Here is a 14,893-nt window from a genome sequence, read left to right as displayed (position 1 = left end):
TTTTCGTGATCCCAGGGAGTTTTCTCAGCCCACTTGGTTCATGTTTTGTAATCTGTATGATGTAATCAAATGTATTAATACGTAGATGGGGATATGATGCATCAGCATCCATCTTTGCCCAGTGCTTTCTACTGCAAGGCAGGAAACTTTGTCAACTTTCTGACACTTGAGTGCAGGACTCTCCCTTTTCCCCCCCTCCCCTACCTACTTCCCAAGAAAGAAATGAAAACTGATTAGTTCATTTTGCCATACCTCGCTCTTCTGGTGGGTTAGTGGCACAATTGTAAAACTAAAAAAAAAAATCAATTAACAGAAAATAACCATAGGGTATATAACTACAGCTCTTAGGTTGATAGGTGATGGGTTTTATTGAACCGATAAAATATAGAAAACCGTTAGAGGAAAACGTCTTACTGCAGTAATATCATTCAGTGTGATTTACAGTTTTATAGCTGTAGGCAAATTTGAAATGTTTTTCGCTATCTTCAGTATGCATTATCAGATAAACCCATAGCCTGTGCTTACCTACATCAGCACTGACTTTCTTCTCCGTGATAGTGAAGAGACATAAAAATGAAGACATTTTCAGCCCATTATAGTTTAATATGGTTTCAAGAGCAGTCAGTTTCTCTACAGCTTGGGATTTTATTTGTCACTTAATGCGCTGAGGATGTCTGGAGGAAATGCCTCCCAGCAGCCACGGGAGTTGCAGGGCAGCTGTCCTTTGCATGCACAAGAAAAGAAGACACCTTAAATATGATTATTGACTGAAATGTCAGTTCACAAAAAACAGAGAGAAAATACAGATCCTCGCAAGAGTGCTTTATTCCAGCATGATAATTTCCATCCTTTAGCTCTTGATGCTAAAGGTTGCCCCCATGAGAAGAGCCATGCGTCAGAGCTGGTTAAGGCAAGGGCAGGGCTGCCCCATGCTACGAGGAGGTCCTTCGTGCCCCACATTGTGACCAAATGGATGCGGTGAACTCTGGGGGCTGCGGGGACACAGCCTGGAGCCGGGACAAGCCCCAGGACAAGGCAGGGCTGCAGGGCTGTGGCCCCTTCCCAAGGCAGCGGGAGGGTAGGAAGTCGCGTCGTGCTCTGGGGCAGTGGTCAGAGACCTCCATGGGGCCCTGCGTGCATGGGGAGAGGTGGGTGTTGAGCTGCCGTAGTGCAGGAATAGCTCCTCACTCTTGGAATCGAAAAATAAGAATCTGCCAGTGTGTTATCTAGATTAATGAAGATGAAATGTGCTGTATAAATACATCAGAAGCGTGATTGTGCCGTTACCCCTTGGGCTACTCTGACTCACAAGGAGAAAAGGTTGATTTGTGTTTGTAGATGATTTTGCTTGCTCTGCCAATGTTCATTTTTGTTTTATTACGAAACCCAGGGAGTGTGTATTTCTTTTGCTCAAAGATGTAGCAGATTAGCAAAGATTTTTCTAGATTATCACATTTTAAATAGCTCTGTTTTAAGATAAATTTTTCATCTGTCGTTGCTTGTGAGGGTTTTTAATACCACTTTAAACACTGATGATAAATTAGGGAGATTGTAAGCTCTATTATTCAAGGAACTGTGCAATGTTTGGACACTGAATGTGGTTTCCGTAAACTAGAAGACGCTTGCGTGCGGCTGACCGGGCTGAGTGCCCTCTGGCTGGTGCAGGAGGGGTGGGGATGAAGTGGCTACAAGGGTAGGATTTGCAAAATGCTCAGATTTTAACCTAGCCTCGACTCAAGCCCACCCTGGGCATGCAGGAAAACCCCACGCAGAAACCCTCTGAAGGAGTGATCATCACTCGTGCTGGTACTTTTGGTATCGGAGTTAGTGATGGTGCTTAGTAGGCATGGTGTGGTCCACCGCCTTAATGTAAGATGTGAAATGTGTGGCTGTGGATTATTACTAATCAGAGGAGAACGTTTGTAGGGTCAGGGATGAGAAAAAATGGTGAGTGTGTGGCGTAGTTCAACCCAGCAGCTGGCGGCTCAGCACCAGACAGCCGCTCGCTCACCCCTCCCCTTCTGCCCAGCAGGACAGGCAGGAGAAATGGACAAAAGGGGAAACTCGTGGGTTGAGATAAAGACAGTTTAATAAGACAATAAAGGAAATACTAATAATAGTACTAATTATAGTAGTGATAATAACAATGATAATAATGAATATGCAGAACAAACTATATACAGTACAATCTTTCTCACCACCCAGTGCCCGAAAAAAGTGCAAACTCCAGGCCCAGAGAGGCATAAAACCTCCCAGAAACCGAAAATAGCTGATAGCTTTCTCCCCCCAGCCAACCCCCGTTCATAAACCAAGCATGATGTTTATGGTATGGAATATTTCCGTTGGCCAGCTTGGCTGTCTGGCTGGCTGCGCTCCCTCCCAGCTCCTGCACACCTGCTGAAGATCAGAAACTGGAAAAAGTCCCTGATTTAGTTGAAAGCATCAGTGTTATCAGCATTCTTCTGGTACTATATCCAAAACACAGCAGCTACTGGGAGGAAAATTACCTCTATCCCAGCCGAAAGCAGGACGGTGTGTTCTCACCCATTCCTAGTGCGTGTTGCTCATCCAGGGCCCGAGGACAGCCCAGCTGGAAACCTCCAGAGGGGTTTGGGTTTGTCTCAGCCTCTGAAAGCCTGGAGAGGACCAGGGAGGCAAGGTGGGGTGGCCAGAGACACCACAGCTTCCACCCCGATCCTTGCTCGGGGCTTCCTCTTGCTGCAGCAAAAGAAATCACGTCTCCAACGTCATCTGAGATCTTTTTGGAAGAGTTCAGAGTTCAGGCGCAGAAGCTGTGGCGGTGGGAATGTGTCGGGAGGCTGGGGCTGAGGTCCCCGGCGCTGCCCGCAGGTGGGTGCCCGCAGCCCCTAGACCTGCAGCCCGTGTTTTGCGGCGAGGCAGGAATGCTGGCGGCCAGCAAAAGCCTGACAAGGGGGGAAAATAGAGAACGTGAAAGTTAATCATTAAACTTTCTCTGTTCTCTTTATTCAGCCAGGGAAAGAGAAGCTAGCAAGGTTTGCAGGGAGAGATAATATCTTTTATTAGACCAACTTGTATAGTTAGAAAAACACACATGCTTTTGGGACCGCATGCTTTTCTTCAGGCCTCCACAATTGCACATTACATTGAAAATAAAATTCATTTAATTTTCAAAAGCTTTGACGGATATTTGAAAGAACCGAATGTGAAAGCAACTCGCAAAAAATATGTCGTTTGGTTTCATTTGATTTGAACATTTTAAGGAAGATTTAATACCCCTGAATTAGAAGATTAAATACGCCTGAATTACAAAAGACTTTTTTCTGGCTTGATGTTTACGAGTAGAAACGTGACATCTGTATACACGGAGTCAAAATTTCTACATGCAGTCTCAAAAGTGTGTTCCTTTGTGCGCCTGAGAAGTCTTCGTACGTGTATGGACACGCTCTTATTTCTTTCTGAGATGCTTACAATGCCCTTTTGCAACTTCAGGATGCTCTCAGCATGCGGTAATTATTAGTGAGCAGCCGGTAAGGCTCCGCAAAGGTGCAAAGTCAGAAGGTTTAAAGAGGGAGAGTTTAAAATACAGAGAGTTCTCTGCCCTGACCACCACTTTTTTCCCTCAGTCTGAAAAAAAATGTGATTAAATGACAGCATTCTAAGATTTGGGAGTGTGTTGCTAGTCAGTGTATTGTTATTAATCAGAGCACTTTCTATGTTACAGGAGGTAAGATGCTATTATTGAGAACATTTCCATGAGAGGTTCTGTACGTTCACCCTGACCTCTTGAAATCTTCAGCTTACAATCAAGTTTTGTGTTGAGTTTTTCCTTTTTAGAGGGCTCTTCCTTTTTTTTTTTCCTAATAGCCTTCTACATCGTCCAGTATACCAATTTAAAATTTCCTCAATCCAGCTTAGTCTCAGCTGTATAAATGCATGGCTTGAGGGCACAAAGAGCTGAAAAAGGCTGTATTGTGTGGCATCTCTAAAATCTTTTTTCAGAGAAGTTGGATAAAGAGATTGAGGTTTCTTGGAGGTTTTTATGTTAGGGTTTGGGGTTTTTTTCCCCAGCTGAGTGAGCAGCCTTCCAGGGGACTCAGAAGAAGGCGTCAGGGTGGGAGATGCTGCAGGGTCCCACGTAGTCCCATTGCTGTCGAGCTCTCCGGCTGCAAGCACAGGGTGGGATCCTCCTTCATTCTACCAACGTGTCTGGGGAGATGGCTTTAGAACAATATTAAAAGTCACAAAATACATTAGTTAAGGAACATGAGTCGAAGCAGGAGTGAGTTTTCAACAGTTTCCTCCGCAGAAGTAGTGGAGTGCAGGTTTCATTTGCTAACCCGTGGGGAGCAGGTGGGTTTTGGTGGTCACTGCCGAGCCCAAAGTTTTGTTTTCTGTGATTTTTTGATTCTGGGCTGCTTTAAGTGTCAACAGGAATTCAATGTGTGCCTTTTTTTTTCCATGTAACCATGATAAAATCCAATGATATACTTGTAAAGCATTAGTTGTAAAAGTAAATCAACTTTAATAGCAAGTAGCTTGTCGTTAAGTGCTTTCAAACGTTGGTATTTAGGGTTTTTTCTCCCTTAGTTATGATCCAGTGCTGCGAGGAAGTGAAGGTGTTTATCTTAGGGAAATGACCGGGATTTGCAGGCATTCAGCACCTCCCAGCACCTTCAGGGTTATTCCCTCACTCACATATTTCCATTTTGCCAGCCTTTCTGCACTAAGCAGAACTGGTCTCGAATTCCTCAAAGAGCGATGGGAGGGCACAGGGGCCTCCAGGTGCAAACCCTTCGGGATGGGGGAAGAAACAGGGAAAAAAAGCGAAGCAAGAGACGACACAAGCAGGAGCCCTGTACAGGCGGTGAACGTGCTGCAGAAAAGCTGGGAACGTGGTGGTGGTGGTTGGGCTTCCTCTCCACGCCGAGGTTTCCTTCGTTTGATCTTCGCCGTGGTCGAGGGGTGGGGATCCAAGAGCAGGGACGTGGCTGGGAGCAGTGATAGGAAGGGAGAAAGTTAACAAAGGTCCAGCACCCTCGGCAGAAAGGTTTCACGTTTGTACGTCGAAAAGTGTCTGTTTTCGATCTCCAGAAGGGATGACCTTGCAGCAGGGTCGCTGAACAGACGGTTCCAGCTGGGCTTGTGCGCTTGGCGAGTGCCCAGGAGCTATTTTAATAGGTCTTACAAGGGACAAGGCCTTGGCAAGACCTGTGGGTTCTGGAGTGAGCTCGCTGTCATTTTTCCTTCGGTAGCTTGCAAGCGTCGCTCAAGCTGTGGAAGAGGTGTCCTGGTGGACGACAAGTTGACCATGAGCCAGCAGTGTGCCCTGGTTGCCAAGAAGGCCAATGGGATGCTGGGTGCATCAAGAGGAGTGTGGCCAGCAGGTCGAGAGAGGTTCTCCTTCCCCTCTACTCTGCCCTAGTGAGGCCCCATCTGCAGTACTGTGTCCAGTTCTGGGCTCCCCAGTTCAAGATAGATGAGGAGCTACTGGAGAGAGTCCAGTGGAGGGCTACGAGGATGATGGCATCTCTCCTACGAGGAAAGGCTGAGGGAGCTGGGCTTGTTCAGCCTGGAGAAGAGAAGGCTGAGAGGGGACCTTAGAAATGCCTATAAATATCTGCAGGGTGGGTGTCAGGAGGACGGGGCCAGACTCTTTTCAGTGGTGCCCAGGGACAGGACAAGGGGCAATGGGCACAAACTGAAGCAGAGGAAGTTCCAGCTGAACATGAGGAAGAACTTCTTCCCTCTGAGGGTGATGGAGCCCTGGCCCAGGCTGCCCAGGGAGGCTGTGGAGTCTCCTTCTCTGGAGATATTCCAGACCCGCCTGGACAAGGTCCTGTGCAGCCTGCTCTGGGTGACCCTGCTTCGGCAGGGACTGGGTGACCCACAGAGGTCCCTTCCAACCCCTAACATTCTGTGATTCTGTGAAAGCTGCCCAAGCTCCCACCCCTGTCATCTGTGCCACAGGAGCATTGCCATACAGGGAACACTGTAAGCCGACATTGAATGGCAACTGCTGTCCTCCCCAGCACAGAAACCCCTCCGACGCCGTCTCAGCCCTCCTCTGGGATCTACAGAAAACCTCCAGCAGATCTCAGAAATGCCAGTACCAAAGCAGAGCATGGAAAGCCTTATGTGTATCTTGCTTAGAAGATTGGTAACCCTTTCTGTCCAGCATGAGGGGAAGGACTAACGCCAGTGGTTACCACCAGCATAATTTCATTCCCACAGGTGTCTCACAATGTGCCATTTTCTTTGTTTTCCACTCATAATCACTCATCATTAATGTACAAGCATGCGTTGAGAAGGTACCAGTTGCACATGGACGGCCAGTGTGATTGAACCCCTCTTGCTTCCCAAAAACTGTATTCCAAGTGCTTGCTTTGATGGATTACCTTTTTTTTATTATTATTTGAGGGAAGTTTCCAGTCTACACCATAGGGCTGCCAGTTGTCCATCTGTGCCATAAAATGGAGTTTGCAGCCCACGACGCTGGTACCTCGTCGGCAGCCCCATCGCTGGTCTCGTGGTGGTCTCGGGCAGCGGCGTTGCAGGCTGTCCCCATGCCAGGGCTGTCCCTGCCAGTCGGCAGGCTCATCTTCAGCCTGGATTTTTGCAGCCCAGCTTCCAAAATGTCTTTAAAGCCTCCGAATCCCTTGGGGTGATTTGGAGTCCAGGCAACCTGGTGCCCAGATGGCTCATATCAGCAGCTCTCCCCTGCACCCTTGTGTAAAGCACCAGCATCGTTCTCCGTGGGTTTATTTATTTTATCGTCTTTTTTTAAGGAAAAAAAAAAAAGCAAGGTGTTCATTTCCTGGAGGAGCTCAATTGTGTTTTTTTTACTGCTGTAGTTTGTTTCCATTTGGGTAGAACGGAAAAGACAAAATGGGCAGAGAGGCTAGGGAGGGACCCGGAGGAGAGCTGGCATGGGATGCTGTCCCTCCTGCGCGATGCCATGCAGCTGGGATGTGTGTCCCAGGGGTGAACGGCACGCGTGACAAACGTAAAGAATATGTCCTGAGGCTGATGTGGCAGTGCTGAAGAGGAGGTGTTTGCTCAGGTTTCTGGATAATATCAGGAAAACTACACACTAAGCACTACAAATACAGTCTGTTTTCAGCGCTGGGCTTGGTAATGGAGCACGTTCGAGGAGAATTTATTGGGTTTTTTGCTACCTTCTCTGTCCTGTTTTTAGCAGGAGCTGCAAAGCTCAGCCCTGGGCGGTGGGGCGATTTCAAAGTCCATGTGAATCATAACCAGAACACAAACCCTAACTGGGTTTTTCCCCTTTTTCTCCCATCCCTCTCTTAAAAAAAAAAAAAATGGAGAATACAAGAAACTCAGCTCCTCTGAGCAAGCATTTTTTCTTCCAGGTGCTTCTTCTGGCTTTCTTGGTAGCACCCCTCACCGCCCCATACAGCCTCTCCCATCTGCTCTGCCATCTCCCTCGCGTGCCCTGGCAGCTCCCACTGCCTCCGCGGGCTCCCCACCCCGTCCCTTCGTCCCCGGCTCCGCACTCCTGCTTCTCGGGGTGCCCACCCAGCCCTTGGGGCCAGCGCATCCCTCGGGCACCCCCGTCTGCCACCGCCTTGCGTGGCCGTCAGGAGCTTCACCCTGAGCCCTTGCTTAGCTCCTCTTGACGTCACTCCGGTTAACCCATGTGTGAGCTGGGGCGGAAAGACGCAGGCTGGTGTGCGTAGACGCAGATTTACCCACCTGGCAGCTTGGGAATAACCAAAACATCCTCCTAGGGAAGCTCAGGAAGTGTGGGCTGGATGAGTGGTCAGTGAGGTGGATTGAGAACTGGCTGAATGGCAGAGCTCAGAGGGTTGTCATCAGCGGTGCTGAGTCTAGTTGGAGGCTGGTAACTAGTGGTGTCCCTCAGGGGTCAGTACTGGGCCCAGTCTTATTCAACTTCTTCATCAATGACCTGGATGAAGAGTTAGAGTGTACCCCCAGCAAGTTTGCTGATGACACCAAACTGGGAGGTGTGGTGGGTACACCTGCAGGCTGTGCTGCCATTCAGCAAGACCTGGACAGGCTGGAGAGTTGGGCAGAGAGGAATCTGATGAGGTTCAACAAGGGCAAGTGCAGGGTCCTGCACCTGGGGAGGAACAACCCCAGGCACCAGTACAGGCTGGGGCTGACCTGCTGGAGAGCAGCTCTGCAGAGAGGGACCTGGGTGTCCTGGTGGACAACAAGTTGACCATGAGCCAGCAGTGTGCCCTGGCTGCCAAGAAGGCCAATGGCATCCTGGGGTGCATCAAGAGGAGTGTGGCCAGCAGGTCGAGGGAGGTTCTTCTCCCCCTCTACTCTGCCCTGGTGAGGCCCCATCTGCAGTGCTGTGTCCAGTTCTGGGCTCCCCAGTTCAAGAAAGATGAGGAGCTACTGGAGAGAGTCCAGTAGAAGAGAAGAAGAGAAGGCTGAGAGGGGACCTTAGAAATGCCTCTAAATATCTGCAGGGTGGGTGTCAGGAGGATCTGTGAAAACACTGCTGGTTTGATACGGAATTTGCACAGCAGAGGCTACGTATTACTATGCTATTACTTTTTTACTCTATTACATCAAGTTTATATGCTTATGGCTGTATCTTGAGTGCTCCTGGATGAAACTTAATTCACTCCAGAGATTATTTGGTAGAAGAGTGTGCTAGACTTTTGCAAAGCTTGTGCTTGGCTTTCCTGCCCCGAGGCTGCATCCCCGTGGCACCAGCAGTGGGCTACGCGTATCTCGGTGCTTTAATGGGGGGACACAAAAGGAGGTGAAGAGTTGTATCTGTTTCTGGTGCGTGGATCTACAGGAATTCAAATCAGAGTCAGAAAATACCACCTACGTACTCACTGTATTCTTACCGAGCATTTCTTCTTGGTTGCTGTCTGCTTCTGTAGTTCAGCTGGGGACTGTAACAGCGGTGTTTGTATCAGCTAATAAGGATACCATTTTAAATGGGAATTTCCTATGAATTTTTAAAAATACATTCTTAAAGGAAGCCCTCAAAAATTACGTGAAAAGGGGACTGGCAAGAAGTCAGCTCTTAGGCGCTGACAGGAGGAAATGTGCCGAGGTCAGGAGTTTGCACAAGCTCTTCCCTGGGGCAGGTACGGCTCTTTCCCTTTCCATCAGGGCCCCTCACAGGGGAGGACTGGCCTTGCTGCTTCTTTGCCCATCTTGACGGAGCTCGGGAGTCTCCCTGAAGCGTGATTTCCCTCGCTGGAGGGGACCTGTGGGTTTTCCTGGCAGGCTTTGCCATCGTCCCCCTTCCCGGCAGCAGCCCCGGCTGCGAGCGTGGAGCCCGTCAGCTCCCGCTGCGTTAGGGACGTTGGTTCAAACACCCAGGTGCCCTCCCAGCGAGAAGATCTCACAGTTTTTTTCCCTGTAGGATGCTGGCAGTCTCAGAGATGCTTTGCATTAAAAAAAAAACCCCACACTATCATTATTCATAAAAAAAAAAAGATTTGATACCACTTTCTAAACTGGCTGTGTGTTTGTGTGGCTTCTGTCTGTACAGAACCAAGCGCCTCCGGAGTATTTACAATTAGAAATACCAGTAAATTTCTGTTTTCCCCTGACTGCAAGATACAGACTGTGTCTTATATCATTTTTGCCTATGCATTTATTATGAGAAGCGTTTATTAGCAGGAAAAGTGAAGTGAAGGAAACAGCATCATTTGCGAGTGTGCTGGAGAGGAGGGTGGTCCTCCCGGTCCTGCGGCATCCGCAGTGCTTTCCCAAAACATCCCTGTCCGCACGGAAACCTTCCTTCAGCACTTGCTCGGTGGCTTCCTCCCAACTCGCCTACACCTTTCTGCTGGCAGGGGATGGTGCCGCAGCTGGAAACCACCACGCCACGCCACGCCACGCGTAATCTGTGGCCCGCAGAGGTGGCTGGCCGCAGGTTTCCCCTCCGTGCGTCCCTGAAGGATGCTGTTTGCAGCCCACGGAGAGGGTGGCCCAGGGCCACCAGGGAGTGGGGATCCCGGAGCCACCTTGGAGATGCACCGGCAGACCCCAGCGCTCTGGCTTGTAATGCAGGAGCAATGGCTGGGACAGTAAATCTGTGGAAAATTGGAAGGGGACTGGAGCATCTCTCCTATGAGAAAAGGCTGAGGGAGCTGGGCTTGTTCAGCCTGGAGAAGAGAAGGCTGAGAGGGGACCTTAGAAATGCCCATAAATATCTGCAGGGTGATGCAGATAGGCATCATGAGGACCGGGCCAGACTCTTTTCAGTGGTGCCCAGCGACACGACAAGGGGCAACGGGCACAAACTGAAGCAGGGGAAGCTCCAGCTGAACATGAGGAAGAACTTCTTCCCTCTGAGGGTGACGGAGCCCTGGCCCAGGCTGCCCAGGGAGGCTGTGGAGTCTCCTTCTCTGGAGATATTCCAGACCTGCCTGGACGCGGTGCTGTGCAGCCTGCTCTGGGTGACCCTGCTTGGGCAGGGGGTTGGGCTGGGTGACCCACAGAGGTCCCTTCCAACCCCGAACATTCTGTGATTCTGTGTAAGTTCAAGAGACAGATGTGCCTAAATCCCCTTGTTTTGCACTCTGGGTTTGAGAGAGGCTGACAGGTCTTTCGGTGTTTAGGTTACAAGTCAGTACCAGCTTCAGGCAGTAAACCTGCATTGTCCTCATTCCTCACCCTGTCCTCCTCCGATTCCAGGACTCTCCTGGGCATCCAGAAGCATCCGATGGGGCCAGCAGGACCTTGCCTAGCAGAGGGCTGTGTGTGCCGCTGAGTCGCTGCTCATTTCTCCCTCGGACTGGCTGCGGGTGGTTCAGACCCCCTGGTCCCCAGAGGAGAGGGGTGTTGAACCAGTGGGATGGTGTCGCAGTGGTGACGGAGAAACGCGGGTCTGCGCAGGGTAAACTCCTTGCTGGCAGATTTCCTCATCTGTCTCTTGAACTTACACAGAATCACAGAATCACAGCATGGTTGGGGTTGGAAGGGACCTCTGTGGGTCATCTGGTCCAACCCTCCTGCCGAAGCAGGGTCACCCAGAGCAGGCTGCACAGGACCTTATCCAGGCGGGTCTGGAATATCTCCAGAGAAGGAGACTCCACAGCCTCCCTGGGCAGCCTGGGCCAGGGCTCCGTCACCCTCAGAGGGAAGAAGTTCTTCCTCATGTTCAGCTGGAACTTCCTCTGCTTCAGTTTGTCCTGTCGCTGGGCACCACTGAAAAAAGTCTGGTCCCCACCCTGCAGATGTTTGTAGGCATTGATAAGGTCCCCTCTCAGCCTTCTCTTCTCCAGGCTGAACAAGCCCAGCTCCCTCAGCCTCTCCTTGTAGGAGAGATGCTCCAGTCCCCTCCTCATCCTCGTAGCCCTCTGCTGGACTCTCTCCAGCAGCTCCTCATCATTCTTGAACTGGGGAGCCCAGAACTGGACACAGCACTGCAGATGGGGCCTCACCAGGGCAGAGCAGAGGGGAAGGAGAACCTCCCTCGACCTGCTGGCCACTCTCCTCCTAATGCACCCCAGGATCCCATTGGCCTTCTTGGCAGCCAGGGCACACTGCTGGCTCGTGGTCATCTTGTCATCCACGAGAACACCCAGGTCCCTCTCCGCAGAGCTGCTCTCCAGCAGGTCCGCCCCAGCCTGTACTGGTGCAGAAAGAATGTGGCCCTTCGTTTCTGGGCGCCGGATGAGATCAGCGCAGCCTTGCTGTCCCCCAGTGCTTTGTGTTGGTTTTCGTGGTGCCGCTGCTGCGGCTAAAGGCGATCAGCCTGTTTCTGGAGCCTCCTTCAATACACTCCGCATGGAAAGGCATGTTTCATTTTTAAGTTTGGGAAAAAAAAAAAAACAAACCATGCACAAAAAAACCCAAACAAACATAAAACGCAGCGTGGCACAGATTAAATCCATTCGAGACAACTCGGAAAAAAATGCCGTATGTGCAAGTCAATAGGAGGAGGGGAGGGGAAGGGGGGAAAAGCAACTGTGACATATACAAACCCTTTAGTGTGCATAGCATAAGATTTTTTGGCTGGCACTCACATGATTTTATTCGAGGGCTGGGAAAGAACTACGATTAGTTAAAAGCCTCGGCAAAGTCTGGAGGGAGTGCTCGGAAGAGTCGGGAGCCGCGCGGAGGTGACTGTAACCCCTCTCGCAGTTTCGGGCCGTTCTTCCGTGGCTCGGGACAAAAGCCTTTTCTTTTCCCTCGGCGCTCAAAGCGACGCTTGTCTTGAGATGTCGCAGCTGTGGGCCGCGGGACCGCGCGGTTGAAGATACCCCCGCCTAGACGCAAGGAGAGGCAGCGCGCTGAGAAGTGGTAGTATTTTATCGTGTGTGGGTTCCCCCCCTTCTCCTCCCTCCCTCCTCCTCCACTGCCATGTGTGGTTTTTAATAAGAAGAAGAATGTGGAGGCAACATTTTCCAGGCAAGGGGAAATTTCCTGTTTCTTTTCTGTTTGTTTAATAAAGTGTGTAGTTGAGTGTGAAACTGTAGCTACTTTGTTGTGAACGGGTGATTCAGGCGAGTGTCAGGATCGCGTCTCGATGCACTTTTATTATACTGCAAATGAACATGTTTAAAGCCTTTTTTCTCTTTTTTTTCCTTTTTTTTTTTTTTTTAAATGCTGCGTGGCGTAGGCAACTGAGATTAATAAGAATTAGGCAAATGGCTTCTGCTTTTGTTTCTGTGAGATAGTACCAGCCGTCTTGCGGCCACACAAAGGCTGCCATTGAGCAGGGAGCACTCCCTAATTCTCTTGGCAGGGGTGCCACTGGGATCGGATACAAGTGGGTGGCAAAGGGGAGGAGCGGCAGGAGAGGACAAGCAGGCTTTGTGTATTAAAAATGAAACAAAAGCACTTTATGCGGGGGGCTGCGTGCAACAAGCGGCGCTGCCTGCGAGCCGGGGTGGAGTTTGAGTTCTCGCTGTGACTGCAAAACCTTGCTTTTTTCCCCATTTTTTTTTTCCTTCCATAAACCCTTCCTCTCCTCTCCCTCTTCCTGACCAAGCTCTCCCCGCAACGCTGGCGAGGGTCTGCGGGCAGCCGAAAAACGCCTAAAAAAATACGAATCGAGCGATCCTCGCCCCAACTTTGCAGGAGCGGCTGGGGCTTTATCGGCAAAACCGGCTTCGGACGGCGGGGGAGCGGCCGAATTTGTGGGGCTTTCGGGGGGGGAGAGCCGAGCCCACCCCAGCCCCGAGGAGAGCCGGTCCCCCCGCCTCGCTCGGCTGCCCGCGCGCGATGCGTCACTCGGCGGAGCGAGCCCGGTGCGTTCTGCAGCGCGTGGCGGAGCGAAAGGGTTAATGGCTGCGATGTTTTATCAGAATTTCGGAGGGGAGTGTCTGGCTGCTTAATTACTTTCTGACCCGTGGCATACCTCGTTCTCACTGAAGCGGTCGCACGCAGAACAAACGTGCTGCGTGAGCTGGGGCGAAAAGAAAAGCGTGCTGGGTTTAGCTCGGGGGGTTTATTTCAGCCCAGATGTTTCGGTTCGAGTGCGTTTGTGCATGAGGTAGGAACCGGGATGGCGAAGAATAGACACGGGGTGGAGAGGCAACCAGAGAGGCGGCGAGGAAAATACACCACGGTTAAAGTTGCAAACCTGCCAATGGTTTTTATTAAAACGTAATTTCCATACATTATGCACTTCATCTCTTATCAATTTGCTTCGAAACTTTCCTTGTCAAGCTGAAGTAAATCCCCTCGCTGAAGCAGGAGAAGGGAGCGACGTTCCTCCGAACGCCTCGCGGTTTCCAGCCAGCGTTCGTCCCTGGCGACTGCACTTCTGTGCGCGGGCGAGGGTGCGATGGCTCAGCAGCCTGTGTCATCGCGCACGATTACATCCCTCAGCCCCAGCAGAGGCACAGATGCTGTTTGGAAAAAAATACAAAAAAAAAGCTGTGTTTCGTTTGAGTTTCAAAGAAGCTTATGTAATGGCAGCATAATAAAACCGCTCTTCTGGGGCTCGGGTTAGATGTCAAAGTTTCCGATCAGCCGTGGTTTTGTCTCCCGTGGGCCGTGCTCGCAGGAAGCCACCGCCAGCCCCTGTCTGCCCGCTGCCCTGCCCGAGCGCGGTCCTGGTCCCCGGCGGGCACTGAGCCCCGAGCTCAGCTTGTGTGGGGACGGGGACGGTGGCCGCCGGGGCTGGGACCGCCACAGCCACCTCGCCCTTATGTCAGATTCCTTTTTCATAGAATCATAGAATCATAGAAAGTTTTGGGTCGGAAGGGACCCCTAGAGGTCATCTAGTCCAACCCCCCCGCAGCGAGCAGGGACACCGCTAACTGGATCAGGGTGCTCAGAGCCCTGTCCAACCTGGTCTGGAATGTTTCCAGGGATGGGGCCTCCACCACCTCTCTGGGCAACCCGTTCCAGTGTTTCACCACCCTCATTGTAAAGAATTTCTTCCTTATATCCAGCCTAAACCTACCCTGTTTTAGTTTAAAACCATTACCCCTCGTCCTGTCACTGCTGTCTCTACTAAACAGATTGTCCCCATCTTTTTATTTACAGTTGTGGTGTGAGGCTGCTGGGTGATGCCCTAAGCCTTGGAGATCTTAGCAAGCGTTGAAGTCAGCGTTACAATTCACTCTCTTGGTAACCTGAGAAAATAATCTAGCTGCGGTAGAGTGCTTCACGTAAGCGCTCTGAGATGTGGACGTGTTTTTATTCTTGCTTATCTGCTTACGGCAAGCTGCATCTGGTTATCCAGATCGCCTCGGCACTCTGCCCTGCCTGCCGACACCGTCCCACTTCCGTCTGGATGGAACGCCCGCAAACATCATGCGTCACTCCCAGTAGGTGCTAGAGGAGATCTGGGTAGGAAAGGCAGAGAGAAGGACCTGCTCCAAAAACGTTCATGTGCAATGCTGAAAATCTCCAGTCAGGTCTGCTGGGTTGCTTGGTTCCTCGCTTCTTACAGCAGATCGAATAACACCGGAGCAGGGTGCCGTTAAAC

The 14,893-nt window shown here is 50.8% G+C and overlaps 1 protein-coding gene across 5 annotated transcripts in view; it reads left to right on the top strand.

Moving 5' to 3' along the window:
- The window catches only part of CTBP2 (C-terminal binding protein 2), a 158,783-nt gene that overhangs the window by 125,285 nt on the left and 18,605 nt on the right, over positions 1-14,893 (top strand). The window contains exon 1 of one of the 5 annotated variants that reach the window (XM_075423906.1): positions 12,221-12,252. The exons of the other annotated variants lie outside the window; for them this stretch is intronic. The gene's annotated coding sequence lies outside the window, so the exon portion shown is untranslated. Of the gene's footprint in view, positions 1-12,220; positions 12,253-14,893 lie in introns of those variants that run through there. 5 annotated transcript variants of the gene reach the window in all.

Source organism: Opisthocomus hoazin, chromosome 6 (genome assembly GCF_030867145.1).
Source record: "Opisthocomus hoazin isolate bOpiHoa1 chromosome 6, bOpiHoa1.hap1, whole genome shotgun sequence".
Classification (NCBI taxonomy): Eukaryota; Metazoa; Chordata; class Aves; order Opisthocomiformes; family Opisthocomidae; genus Opisthocomus; species Opisthocomus hoazin.
This window is presented reverse-complemented; position numbering and strand designations above follow the sequence as displayed.